This window comes from Amblyraja radiata, chromosome 35 (genome assembly GCF_010909765.2).
Source record: "Amblyraja radiata isolate CabotCenter1 chromosome 35, sAmbRad1.1.pri, whole genome shotgun sequence".
Classification (NCBI taxonomy): domain Eukaryota; kingdom Metazoa; phylum Chordata; class Chondrichthyes; order Rajiformes; family Rajidae; genus Amblyraja; species Amblyraja radiata.
The window spans coordinates 11,019,985-11,034,775 of NC_045990.1; the positions used below are offsets into that span (position 1 = coordinate 11,019,985).

Genomic DNA, 14,791 nt, shown 5'->3' on the forward strand with positions numbered 1-14,791 from the left:
CTCATCGTTCACCCAACGAATTGCCGTCGGGAATTGGTCCCTTATTTTGACCATTTGTCCCTTATTTGGGAGTGAGAAAGTTGGCGACCCTACTCATACAGCACTGAAACTGGCCCTTCGGCCCAACCTGCCCATGCCAGCCAAGATGCCCCATCTACACTGGTCCCAGCTGCCTGCATTTTGCTGATATGCCTCTAAACCTGTCCCATCCAACACAGTCACAAAATCTGAGCCAGACAGCAAGGAAACAGCCCCTTCGGCCCAACATCTATTCAGACCAAACTGTCCTGAAGAAGAGACCCAACCCGAAACTTCACTGATTCATGTTCTCCAGAGATGCTGCCTGATCCACCGAGTTACTCCAGCATATATCTGCTCCACCTGCCTCAATTCTGCCCCATAGCCTTATAAAGGCCTTTAAATCCATGAATATGTTTTAATACCTATAAAATGCCATCATTGCCCCATCTCTACCACTTCCTCTGGCAGCTCGTATCACATACACACCACTTCCTGCATGAAGATATTTCCCCTCAGATCGCTTTTAAATCTATCCCCTCTCACCTTAAACCCTACGCCATCTAGTTATGGACTGCTCTACCCTGGGAAGAAGACAGTGACCATTCTCCTTGTCTGTACCTCTATGGGGTCAGAGTGAGATAGCAGGGAAACAAGCCCTTTAGCCCAACTTGTGCATTCCAATCAAGTTGGCCTTCAGGGCGAGGGGCATTTGCCTGGATTGGCACATATCAGTCTGAAGAAGGGTCTCGACCCGAAACGTCACCCATTCCTTCTCTCCAGAGATGCTGCCTGTCAATAGACAATAGGTGCAGGAGTAGGCCATTCGGCTCTTCGAGCCAGCACCGCCATTCAATGTGATCATGGCTGATCATCCCCAATCAGTACCCCGTTCCTGCCTTCTCCCCATATCCCCTGACTCCGCTATCTTTAAGAGCCCTATCTAGCTCTCAGTTGAAAGTATCCAGAGAACCGGCCTCCACCAGGCAGGCAGAGAATTCCACAGACTCACGACTCTCTGTGAGAAAAAGTGCTTCCTCGTCTCCATTCTAAATGGCTTACCCCTTATTCTTAAACTGTGGCCCCTGGTTCTGGACTCCCCCAACATCGGGAACATGTTTCCTGCCTCTGGCGTGTCCAAACCCTTAATAATCTTATATTTTTCAATAAGATCCCATCTCCTTCTAAACTCCTTCTATACAAGCCCAGCTGCTCCATTTCTCTCAGCATATAACAGTCCCACCATCCCAGGAATTAACCTTGTAAACCTACGCTGCACTCCCTCAATAGCACGAATGTCCTTCCTCAAATTAGGGGACCAAAACTACACACAATACTCCAGGTGTGGTCTCACTAGGGCTCTGTACAACTGCAGAAGGACCTCTTTGCTCCTATATTCGATTCCTCTTGTTATAAAGGCCAACATGTCATTCGCTTTTTTCACTGCCTGCTGTACCTGCATGCTTACTTTCATAGACTGATGAACAAGGACCCCCAGATCCCGTTGTACTTCCCCTTATCCCAACTATAGTAATCTGCCTTCCTGTTTTTGCTACCAAAGTGGATAACCTCACATTTATCCATATTAAACTTCATCTGCCATGCATCTGCCCACTCCCCCAACCTGTCCAAGTCACCCTGCATTCTCATAGCATCCTCCTCACAGTTCACACTGCCACCCAGCTTTGTGTCATCTGCAAATTTGCTAATGTTACTTTGAATCCCTTCATCCAAATCATTGATGTATATTGTAAATAGCTGCGGTCCCAGCACCGAGCCTTGCCGGACCCCACTGGTCACTGCCTGCCATTCTGAAAGGGACCCGTTAATCCCTACTCTTTGTTTCCTGTCTGCCAACTCCAGCATTTTGTGTCTATCTTCACTGTAATAGAAACATAGAAACATAGAAATTAGGTGCAGGAGTAGGCCATTCGGCCCTTCGAGCCTGCACCGCCATTCAATATGATCATGGCTGATCATCCAACTCAGTATCCTGTACCTGCCTTCTCTCCATACCCTCTGATCCCCTTAGCCACAAGGGCCACATCTAACTCCCTCTTAAATATAGCCAATGAACTGGCCTCGACTACCCTCTGTGGCAGAGAGTTCCAGAGATTCACCACTCTCTGTGTGAAAAAAGTTCTTCTCATCTCGGTTTTAAAGGATTTCCCCCTTATCCTTAAGCTGTGACCCCTTGTCCTGGACTTCCCCAACATCGGGAGCAATCTTCCTGCATCTAGCCTGTCCAACCCCTTAAGAATTTTGTAAGTTTCTATAAGATCCCCTCTCAATCTCCTAAATTCTAGAGAGTATAAACCAAGTCTATCCAGTCTTTCTTCATAAGACAGTCCTGACATCCCAGGAATCAGTCTGGTGAACCTTCTCTGCACTCCCTCTACGGCAATAATGTCCTTCCTCAGATTTGGAGACCAAAACTGTACGCAATACTCCAGGTATGGTCTCACCAAGACCCTGTACAACTGCAGTAGAACCTCCCTGCTCCTATACTCAAATCCTTTAGCTATGAAAGCTAACATACCATTCGCTTTCTTCACTGCCTGCTGCACCTGCATGCCCACTTTCAATGACTGGTGTACCATGACACCCAGGTCTCGCTGCATCTCCCCTTTTCCTAGTCGGCCACCATTTAGATAATAGTCTGCTTTCCTGTTTTTGCCACCAAAATGGATAACCTCACATTTATCCACATTATACTGCATTTGCCAAACATTTGCCCACTCACCCAGCCTATCCAAGTCACGTTGCAGTCTCCTAGCATCCTCCTCACAGCTAACACTGCCCCCCAGCTTAGTGTCATCCGCAAACTTGGAGATATTGCCTTCAATTCCCTCATCCAGATCATTAATATATATTGTAAATAGCTGGTGTCCCAGCACTGAGCCTTGCGGTACCCCACTAGTCACTGCCTGCCATTGTGAAAAGGACCCGTTTACTCCTACTCTTTGCTTCCTGTTTGCCAGCCAGTTCTCTATCCACATCAATACTGAACCCCCAATGCCGTGTGCTTTAAGTTTGTATACTAATCTCTTATGTGGGACCTTGTCGAAGGCCTTCTGGAAGTCCAGATACACCACATCCACTGGTTCTCCCCTATCCACGCTACTAGTTACATCCTCGAAAAATTCTATAAGATTCGTCAGACATGATTTACCTTTTGTAAATCCATGCTGACTTTGTCCAATGATTTCACCACTTTCCAAATGTGCTGCTATCCCATCTTTAATAACTGACTCTAGCAGTTTCCTCACTACCGATGTTAGACTAACTGGTTTGTAATTCCCTGTTTTCTCTCTCCCTCCCTCCTTAAAAAGTGGGGTTACGTTTGCTACCCGCCAATCCTCAGGAACTACTCCAGAATCTAAAGAGTTTTGAAAGATTATTACTAATCCATCCACTATTTCTGGAGCTACTTCCTTAAGTACTCTGGGATGCAGCCTATCTGGCCCTGGGGATTTATCGGCCTTTAATCCATTCAATTTACCCAACACCACTTCCCGGCTAACCTGGATTTCACTCAATTCCTCCAACTCCTTTGACCCGCGGTCCCCTGCTATTTCCGGCAGATTATTTATGTCTTCCTTAGTGAAGACGGAACCAAAGTAGTTATTCAATTGGTCCGCCATATCCTTGTTCCCCATGATCAACTCACCTGTTTCTGACTGCAAGGGACCTACATTTGTTTTAACTAATCTCTTTCTTTTCACATATCTATAAAAACTTTTGCAGTCAGTTTTTATGTTCCCTGCCAGTTTTCTTTCATAATCTATTTTTCCTTTCCTAATTAAGCCCTTTGTCCTCCTCTGCTGGTCTCTGAATTTCTCCCAGTCCTCCGGCTATGCTGCTTTTTCTGGCTAATTTGTACGCATCATCCTTCGCTTTGATACTATCCCTGATTTCCCTTGTTACCCACGGATGCACTACCTTCCCTGATTTATTCTTTAGCCAAACTGGGATGAACAATTTTTGTAGTTCATCCATGCAGTCTTTAAATGTCTTCCATTGCATATCCACCGTCAACCCTTTTAGAATTAATTGCCAGTCAATCTTGGCCAATTCACGTCTCATACCCTCAAAGTTACCTTTCTTTAAGTTCAGAACCATTGTTTCTGAATTAACAATGTCACTCTCCATCCTAATGAAGAACTCAACCATATTATGGTCACTCTTGCCCAAGGGGGCACGTACAACAAGACTGCTAACTAACCCTTCCTCATTACTCAATACCCAGTCTAAAATAGCCTGCTCTCTCGTTGGTTCCTCTACATGTTGATTTAGATAACTATCCCGCATACATTCCAAGAAATCCTCTTCCTCAGCACCCCTGCCAATTTGATTCACCCAATCTATATGTAGATTGAAGTCACCCATTATAACGGTTTTGCCTTTGTCGCACGCATTTCTAATTTCCTGTTTGATACCATCTCCAACTTCACTACTACTGTTAGGTGGCCTGTACACAACACCCACCAGCGTTTTCTGCCCCTTAGTGTTTCGCAGCTCTACCCATACCGATTCCACATCCTGCAAACTAATGTCCTTCCTGAGGTTCCATCCTACACATGTCCCTCAAATCTGTCCCTAACCATATATATCTGTCTAAACATCTTTTGCAAGTCATAATTGTATCTTCTGTAGCTTCCTCTGGCAGCTCATTCCAATCATGGACTAACTTTGGTGTGAAAAAGTCTCTCCAAAATCTGTCCCCTCTCACCTTAAATCTACGCATTTTAGTTTTACAATCCTCTCCCATGGGACAAAGACAACAAATGTTCTCTTTGTCCATGGCCCTTGTGGTTTTGCATAACAATAAGGTCACCACTCAGTTCCGTGTAACACAGGTCCACATCCTATTCTAACATCCTGGGAAATCAACGCACACCTTACCACTGTGACATCCTTCCTGTAGCCGAGCGACCAGAACTGCACGCACCACTCCAAGCTCTTAGGTAGGGTTGCAAACTTTCTCACTGCTGCTGCTGCTGCACTCCATGGGCTGCACAACGTCGGGACGGATGAGGCGGGGCCGGACGCGGCGCTCCGACCCGACAGTAGTACAGGTACAGGTACACTACATAGTAGCGGTCAAATACGGGACAGAGGCGGTCCCGTACGGGACAAACCAATTTAGCCCAATATACGGGATGTCCCGGCTAATACGGGACAGTTGGCAACCCTACTCTTAGGGCTAACGGAATCAAGGGATATGGGGAAAAAGCAGGAACGGGGTACTGATTTTGGATGTAGACAAAAGTGCTGGAGAAACACAGCGGGTGCAGCAGCATCTATGGAGCGAAGGAAATAGGCAACGTTTCGGCCCGAAACGTTGCCTATTTCCTTCGCTCCATAGATGCTGCTGCACCCGCTGTGTTTCTCCAGCACTTTTCTCCACCTTCGATTTTCCAGCATCTGCAGTTCCTTCTTAAATACTGATTTTGGATGATCAGCCGTGATCATATTGAATGGCGGTGCTGGCTCGAAGGGCCGAATGGCCTACTCCTGCTGCACCTGCTTTCTATGTTTCTAAGTGTGGTCTCAAAAGCAGGTAGGGAAGAGGGGAGAGAGTTTACCACAAATGTGGCACAGTGGTGCAGTGGTAGAGTTGCTGCCTCACAGCGCCAGAGACCGGGTTCAATCCTGTCTACGGGTGCTGTCTGTACGGAGTTTGTGCGTTCTCCCCGTGACCTGCGTGGGTTTTCTCCGAGATCTTCATTTTCGTCCCACACTCCAAAGACGTACAAGTTTGTACATGTTATGAAAGGTTGGTGGGCAGATTATCTGCACCAATTGCCCCTGGTGTGGAGTTGAGAAGTTGTATGTAGGATGAGCGCAAATGGTTGGTGTAGACTCGATGGGACAAAGGCCATGCTTCATCTCTGTCATTCTTCTAAGGTTCTATGGAATATCTTACAGGCTGCTGCACATTTGCAAATCTCTTATGGAATCTATTACGGAATCTAATCTATTTAATTCTTCTGGCCAGAAGACAATCCTGACTGCCTGTACAGAAAGGTTTCGGCCCGAAACGTCGCCTATTTCCTTCGCTCCATAGATGCTGCTGCACCCGCTGAGTTTCTCCAGCAATTTTGTGTACCTTTGCCTGTACAGAAAACCCACTTGGTCACGGGGAGAACGTACAAACTCTGTATAGACAGCTCCTGTAGTCAGGATTGAACCCGGGTCTCTGGCGCTGTGAGGCAGCAACTCTACCGCTGCGCCACCGTGCCGCACGTAGCTGCAGAGATGGTGAGGCCGAGAGTTCTGAGCCGTTCTTGTCAGAATAGCAGCCACTTAACAGCGAGCCAAGCACCGGTAAACTCAGGCTACAGCTGGGCAGCACGGTGGTGCAGCGGATGAGTTGCTGCCTCTCAGCACCAGAGACCCGGGTTCCATCCTGACTACAGGTGCTGTCTATACGGAGTTTGTACGTGCTCCCCGTGACCGCGTGCGTTTTTGCCGGGTGTTCCGGTTTCCTCCCACACTCTAATGACGTGCCGGTTTGTCGGTTAATTGGCTTCTGTGGTGTATAGGATAGTGTTATAGCCCTGTCCCACGGTACGAGTTCATTCCAAGAGCTCTCCCGAGTTAAAAAAACATCAAACTCGTGGTAAACACGGAGAATGAACGTAGCAGGTACGTCGGAGCTCAGGGACGTCTCTTAGCGGCTCGTAACGTTAACGGCAGGTACTCGGGAAGACTCGCTAACGGCAGGTAAGCACGGGAAGACTCGTGAAGATTTTTAGACATGAGGAGTTGCCATTACCGTAAATCTCCGAGTTCGAATCAGGGCAAACTCGGGAGAGCTCTTGGAATGAACTCGTACCGTGGGACAGGGCTTTAAGTGTGCGGGGTGATCGCTGGTCGGCAGGGTCTCGGAGGGCCGAAGGGCCTGTTTCGGCGCTGTGACTCTCCTAATTCTAAACTTAAATATAAACATGCTGTTTTAGGCAGTATTAGGAAGGGGAGAGTTTAAACAGTGAGACAGATGTGATCCTGAATCCTCTGGGGGACTGGATTCCTGTTCTTGTAATCGCTCATTGAATAGTAGGAGGCGCCAGACAAGAGAACAATAGTAACTCCACCAGAGATGGATAACGGCAGGCCCCTGGGCTGGCTGGTAATTAGAGGCACTTGAGATAACTGTCTCTGACTGGAGCAAGGAATTACTAGAGGAGACACTTTCTGGAGACTCCAAATAATCTATTCACTTCATCTTAGGAACATGCCTCAAGTTGATAGATGCAAGGAACTGCAGATGCTGGTTTATAGAAAAAGTGCTGGAATGACTCTGAGGCAGCATCTCTGAGGAGCATGTCTTTTCTTTTGTGTAGCAACTGTCTGAAGAAGGGTCTCAACCCAAAACGTCACCTGTTCCTTTTCTCCACAGATGCCGAGTTACTCCAGCTTTTTGTGTCTGTGTCTGCGTCTTTTCGACTGGATAGCACACTAACAAAAGCTTTTCACTGTACAAAGAATTGCAGATGCTGGTTTATACCAAAGATATACACAGACATCTCCAGAAACATCGCCTGTCCATGTCCTCCAGAGATGCTGCCTGGTCCGCTGAGTTACTCCAGCACTTTGTATATTTTTTGTGCTTAGGTTTGCGTTAAGAGACACAGCATCGAAACAGGCCCTTCGGCCCACCGAGTCCATGTCACCCGTACACAACAGTTCTATGTTATCCCACTTTCTCACGCGCTCCCTACACACTAGGGGACTTTTCACCTACAAACCCGCACATCTTTGGGATGTGGGAAGAATTCGGAGCACCCGGAGAAAACCGGTGCGGTCACGGGGAAAACGTGCAAACTTCACGTAGACAGCACCCGCTGTCTCACGGCGCCGGAGACCCAGGTTCAATCCCGACTTCTGGTGCTGTCTATGTGGAGTCTGCAGGTTCTCCCCGTGAGGCAGCAGCTCTACCCGCTGCGCCATCGTTGGTGGCGTGTTCCAGCAGAGGGCAATCCTGGAGCAATCAAGGCCAGAGCAGGTTACACAAGAGGGAGAGATAGATAGAGATAGAGAGACAGAAGCGGGCTTGGTTAGCCTAATGGCCTAATTCTGCACCGACCACTGATTCTGGCATTCGCTGCCTGTCGCTGTTTGGTGAGAAACCATAATGGTCAAAACCTGGCCCAATATGATGAAAGCTGGGGGTAAACTCCCTGCCCAGGGGTACAGGACACACAAGCCCTCGAAATATCATTGATCGGATTATACAGCATGCAAACAGGCCCTTCGGCCCATCGCTAACCATCGATCACCCGTTCACATACGAGTTCTATGTTATCCCACTTTCTCATCCACTCCCTCGACATCGGGGGCAATTTACAGAGGGTCGATTAACTCACAAACCCACACGTCTTTGGGATGTGGGAGGAAACCGGAGCACGCGGAGGAAACCCACACAGAACGTGCAAACTCCACACAGACAGCGCCCAAGGTCAGGATCGAACCCGGGTCTCTGACACTGTGCCACCGTATCTTCCATGCTGCCCTGTTTTTTGTTTCCGTAAACCAGCATCTGCAGTTACTTGTTCAAGAAGGAACTGCAGATGCTGGAAGATCGAAGGTACACAAAATTGCTGGAGAAACTCAGCGGGTGCAGCAGCATCTATGGAGCGAAGGAAATAGGCGACGTTTCGGCCGAAACCCTTCTTCAGACCCTTCTGCAGTTACTTGTTCCTTCCACACTGGAGGGTTTGAACAAACACAGGAGGAAGCGTGCGGAGCCAAGAGGAGCAGCAGTAGAGTTGCTGCCTCACAGCGCCAGAGACTCAGGTCCGATCCCGACTACGGGTGCTGTCTGTACGGATTTTAGACGCTCTTCCCGTGCCCACGTGGGTTTTCTCTGGATCTTATTGAAACATATAAGATTGTTAAGGGTATGGACACGCTAGAGGCAGGAAACATGTTTCCGATGTTGGGGGAGTCCAGAACCAGGGGCCACAGTTTAAGAATAAGGGGTAAGCCATTTAGAACGGAGACGAGGAAACACTTTTTCTCACAGAGAGTGGTGAGTCTGTGGAATTCTCTGCCTCAGAGGCCAGTGGAGGCAGGTTCTCTGGATGCTTTCAAGAGTGAGCTAGATAGGGCTCTTAAAGGAGTCAGGGGAGAAGGCAGGAACGGGGTACTGATTGTGGATGATCAGCCATGATCACATTGAATGGGGGTGCTGGCTCGAAGGGCCGAATGGCCTACTCCTGCACCTATTGTCTATTGTGTATTGCTCTGGTTTCATCCCACACACCAAAGACGTGCGGGGTTGTAGGTTAATTGGCTCGGTAAAATTGTAAATTGTCCCTAGTGTGTGTAGGATAGTGCTTGTATACGTGGATCACAGGGCTTGGTTCTGCACTACATATATATCTCTAAATCTGAAGTCTAGGTCACAGTTTGCTTCATACCCTCTGCTTCCAATCGCCCAGCCTGTGGGTGACCATAGTACAGACCAACCCAGCCTACAGCTGCCAAAATGATCCCAGCTGCTTAGCCTGCCTTCCCTTGGCCGTCTGTGAAAGGAAAAACAACTTAAGGGATGCCTTTAAGTTGATTAAAGGATTTAATCGGGCGGATTACAAGGTTAGAGGAGACCATCCCGATGGAGAGATGGACAGAGAGAGAGAGGGAGAGAACAGCTGTCATAACTTTAAAACCACAGCTGGGGATAATGGAGCCTTGATTTTACCCCTGGTTTCAAAGCCTGGCAACAATTGCCACTTTGAAACCCGATATCCGATGGAACTCAGTTCTGTAAACAGATTGGTGGCACAGAGGAGAACTGTGCAGTCTTCGATCTGCAGAAGGGCTGTGACAATTGCAGAGCTGTGCAGGAAGGAACTGCAGATGCATGTTTAAAGCCCCGTCCCACGGTGCAAATTCATTCCAAGAGCTCTCCCCGAGTTTGCCCTGATTTGAACGCGGAGATTTACAGTAATGGCCACTCGTCGGTACTCGGGGCTCTCGTGGACATTTTTCAAAATGTTGAAAAATCTTCACGAGTCTTCCCGAGCTGACCTGCCGTTAGTGAGTCTTCCCGAGTACCTGCCGTTAACGTTAAGAGACGTCCCCGAGCTCCGACGTACCCGTTACGTTCATTCTCCGTGCTTACTACGAGTTAGATTTTTTTTTAACCCGGGAGAGCTCTTGGAATGAATTTGTACCGTGGGACAGGGCTTTGACACTGAAGATTGACACAAAATGCTGGAGTAACTCAGCGGGACAGGCAGCATCTCTGCAGAGAAGGAATGGGTGACGTTTCGGGTCGAGACCCTTCCTCAGTCTAAACCCGAAACGTCGCCCATTCCTTCTCTCCAGAGATGCTGCCTGTCCCGCTGAGTTACTTCAGCATTTTGTGTCTATTAATTAAAGAGCTGCCCACTTACTCCTCTGGAACATAGAACAGTGCAGCGTACACACAAGGAACTGCAGACACCGGCTCACGAAACTAATGGCACAAAGTGCTGGAGTAACTCAGCGGGTCAGGCAGCATCTCTGGGGAACATGGATAGGTGACATTTCAGGTTGTTGTCAGATTAAGGCCCAACGCAAATTGGAGGAACAGCACCTCATATTTCGCTTGGGCAGCTTACACCCCAGCGGTATGAATATTGACTTCTCTAACTTCAAGTAACCCTCTCTCTCCATCCCTTCCCTTTCCTAATACTCCGACCAGTCTGACTGTCCTCCTGATTAAATCTTACACTCTGTGCCTCGTTGTCACCTTCCCCTCAGCTCACAATGATCTATTCCATATTTTCCTGGCGATTCTTCCCCTTTGATCTCTCCTTTTCACACCTTGCCCGTCTATATCTCTCATTTCCCTCTCCCTTGACTCTCAGTCTGAAGGAGGGTCTCGACCCAAAACATCACCCATTCCTTCTCTCCAGAGATGCTGCCTGTCCCGCTGAGTTACTCCAACAATTTGTGTCTATTTTTAGGTTAACAAAAATCGACAAAATGCTGGAATATTTCAGAAGGTCAGGCAGCATCTCTGGAGAACATGAATGAGTGACGTGTTGGATCAGACCTTTTTAGTTTTCGTTTTTTAGCTTTAGAGATACAGTGCAGAAACAGGCACTTCAGCCCACCAGCGATCCCCGCACACTAACACTATCCGACACACACACACGAGGGATAATTTACATTTATACCAAGTCGATTAACCTACAAACCTGCACGTCTTAGGAGTGCGGGAGGGAACCAAAGATCTCGAAGAAAACCCACGCAGGTCACGGGGTGAACGTGCAAACTCCGTACAGACAGCACCCGTGGTCGGGATCGAACCTGGGTCTCCGGCGCTGCACTCGCTCTTTTAGAAAGGAGGTGAGGAGAAACCTCTTTAGACAGAGGGTAATTAATCTGTGGAACTCATTGCCACAGAGGGTGGTGGAGGCCAAGTCAGTGGATGTTTTTAAGGCAGAGATAGACAAATTCTTGATTAGAACGGGTGTCAAGGGTTATGGGGAGAAGGCAGTAAAATGGGATTAGGAGCCATGATTGAATGGCGGAGTGGACTCGATGGGCCGAATGGCCGAATTCTACACCGTGAACTTGCGATGTCAAGGTTTAAAAATGAAATACAGTAAACACAAAACAGAGTGGAGAGCTGAATCCCATGAACAGCACGACCAATAGTTCATAAGTGATAGGAGCAGGATTAGCCCATCAAGTCTGCTCCGCCATTCAATCATCGCTGATCGATCTCTCCCTCTCAACCCCATTCTCCCCATAACCTCTGACACCCGCACTAATCAAGTTGCCGGTCAGAGTTTTGAAACACCGATTGCCGAAATCTGGTGATGAGGGCAGTGGGGCAAACAGCGTGACCCATGGACACACAAACCCTTGGACTATCTTCAATCGGACTTTACTGGCGTTTACCTCGCACTAAACGCTATTCCCTGTATGTGGGCGGCTCGATTGTAATCAAGTACAGTCTTTCCACTGACTGGTTAACACACAACAAAAAAGCTTTTCACTGTACCTCAGTACACATGACAATAAACAGGTCAGATATTTACTGACCCACCAATATAGCCACCCTCAGCAACACAGTTCCGTTCTGGGCCCCATCTTGTAGGAAAAATGTTGTCAAGCTGGCGAGGGTACAGAGAAGATTTACGAGGATGTTGCCAGGACTAGAGGGCAAGAGACTGAGCTGAGGGGAGGGGTTGAACAGGCTGGGACTCTATTCCCGGTGATTTTATAGTGGTGTACAAAATCACGAGAGGAATAGATTGGGTAGATTTAAGGAGAGGGAAGGGGGGGAGGAAAAGAGGAGAGGGGAGAGGGGGAGAGGGAAGGGGAAAGGGAGAGAGGGAAGGGGGAAAGGGAGAGAGGGAAGGGGGAAAGGGAGAGAGGGAAGGGGAAAGGGAGAGAGGGAAGGGGGAAAGGGAGAGAGGGAAGGGGGAAAGGGAGAGAGGGAAGGGGGAAAGGGAGAGAGGGAAGGGGAAAGGGAGAGAGGGAAGGGGGGAGGGGGAGAGGGGAAATGAAAAGAGGGAAGAGGGGAAGGGGAAGGGGGGAGAGGGGGGGAAACGGGGAAGGGGAAAGGGAGAGAGGGAAGGGGGAAAGGGAGAGAGGGAAGGGGGAAGGGGGGAGAGGGCAAGAGGGCAGGGGGAGGGGAGAATGAGGAAGAGAGGGGGATTCTTTTGTCTACAAAGACTTGTTGCCGGGTTGGGCGGTGGAGCAGCGGCCAGTGGAGTGGAGGGAGGGGCAGTGGAGTGGAGACTAGAGGGGGAGCGAGGGGGAGAGGTGGGGAGAGGTGGGGAGAGAGGGGGAGAGGGACGGGTCAGGCTGGGCAGCGGCAGCCGAGCTGGCGGCGCGGAGTGGTGGAGACGCCGACCTGAAGCTGAACATTGCCGGCGTAGAATGAACCGGGACTGAGAGGGAGAGGGAGAGAGAAAGAGAAAGAGAAAGAGAGGGGGGAAAAGAGAATGAGAGAGAGAGGGAGAAAGAGAGAGGAGAGGGAGAGAGGGATAGAGAGAAAGAGAAAGAGAGGGGGAAAGTGAGAATGAGAGGAGAGAGAGAGAGGGAGAGGGAGAAAGAGAGGAGGGGAGAGAGAGGGAGAGAGGGATAGACAGAAGGGGAGGGAGGGAGAGAGGGAGAGAAAGAGAAGGAGAGAAAGGGTGGGAGAGAGACTGAGAGGGGGACACAGAGACACCACCCCCCCGGGACAGACTCCCCCCACCCAGGCAGGGGCAGCCCCAGCCACACTCTCCCCGCGTTACTCACGGCAGCTGCTCCCGAGCCCGGCTCCCGCCGCACCGCCCCGACATACGGACCCGCCCCGACATACGACCCGCCCCGGTCCCGACTTACGACCCGCCCCCGCCATATGGTCTCCGGGCTCCTAACCCATCATGTGAGGAAGTTGGGATTGAGGACTAGCTGATCCATGACCACTGTGGGTGGTGTTCAGTTTATCAGTGTCACATGTACTGAGGTACAGTGAAAAGCATGTTTTGTTGCGTGCTAATAAAGGGCCTGTCCCACTTACGCGACCTTTACAGGCGACTGCCGGCACCCGTCATAGGTCTCCGAAACTTTCAACGTTGAAAATTCAGCGGCGACCAGAAAGATGCGACGACTCTTTGGAAGCCTCTCACCACCATAGGAGACCTCTCACGACCATGCAGGCGACATGTCGCGGGTGACCTCTCACGACCAATACAGCCTATTTCAGCTCCTAGAACCTGTGAACTTATGACCTTCTGCTGATATGCTGCTTGACTCGCTGAGTTACTCCGGCACTTTGTGTGTGTTTTTACTTGTGTAAAGCAGCATCTGCAGTTCCTTGTGTCGGGAGGTTCCTTGCTGACACACGGTGAGGTGTGTAGCAACAGTCTGCTGTGTGTAACGATGCTTCCCTTCCAACACAAACAGGGAAAGGTACACATAAGCAGGGGGAGTTGTGGCTGAAGGCAAGGAGTGACCTGCCTGCTCCTTCCACTGCTCAGCCTGCACACTGACAGAGCCCAGTGTGTGAACCCAGGGCCCGACTTCAAAAAACCTCGCCGTAGGAAAACACTCCAATCCCCCCTTCACAATCCCACCACATCACGTGAACTGGTGAGAGGTGTAATGCAGAACTGTGCAGAAGGGTCCCAACCCGACCCGAAACGTCACCTATTCCTTCTCTCCAGAGATGCTGCCTGTCCTGCTGAGTTACTCCAGCAGATTTGGCGTCTATAACATAGAAACATAGAAATTAGATGCAGGAGGAGGCCATTGGGACGACAGATGGCACAATAGGCTAAGTGTTCGGCTGGCAACCGGAAGGTAGCTGGTTCGAATCCCGCTTGGAATGCATACTGTCGTTGTGTCCTTGGGCAAGACACTTCGCCCACCTTTGCCTGTGTGTGTCCTTGGGCAAGACACTTCACCCACCTTTGCCTGTCTGTATGGAAGTAATTGTGTGAAGCACTTTGGGGTCAATGCAAGTTGACTAAAAATGTGCTATATAAATAAAGACATTATTATTATTCACCCCTTCGAGCCAGCACCGCCATTCATTGTCAAAAGTATTTCCTCATCTCCGGCTAAATGGCTTACCCCTTATCTTAAACAGTGGCCCCTGGTTCTGGACTCCCCCAACATCGGGAACATGTTTCCTGCCCCTGGCGTGTCCAAACCCTTAATAGTTTTATATGTTTCAATAAGATGCCCTTTCATCCTTCTAAACTCCAGGTGTGGTCTCATTGTGTGCAGTTTTGGTCCCCTAATTTGAGGAAGGACATTCTTGCGATTGAGG

The 14,791-nt window shown here is 49.3% G+C and overlaps 1 protein-coding gene across 1 annotated transcript in view; it reads right to left on the bottom strand.

The window, feature by feature from the left end:
* lpar2 (lysophosphatidic acid receptor 2) overlaps nt 1-13,345 on the bottom strand; it is a 47,747-nt gene extending 34,402 nt beyond the window's left edge. Inside the window, exon 1 of the mRNA XM_033050874.1 lies at nt 13,273-13,345. The gene's annotated coding sequence lies outside the window, so the exon portion shown is untranslated. The remainder of the gene's footprint in view (nt 1-13,272) is intronic.
* Between the last annotated feature and the right edge of the window lie 1,446 nt (nt 13,346-14,791).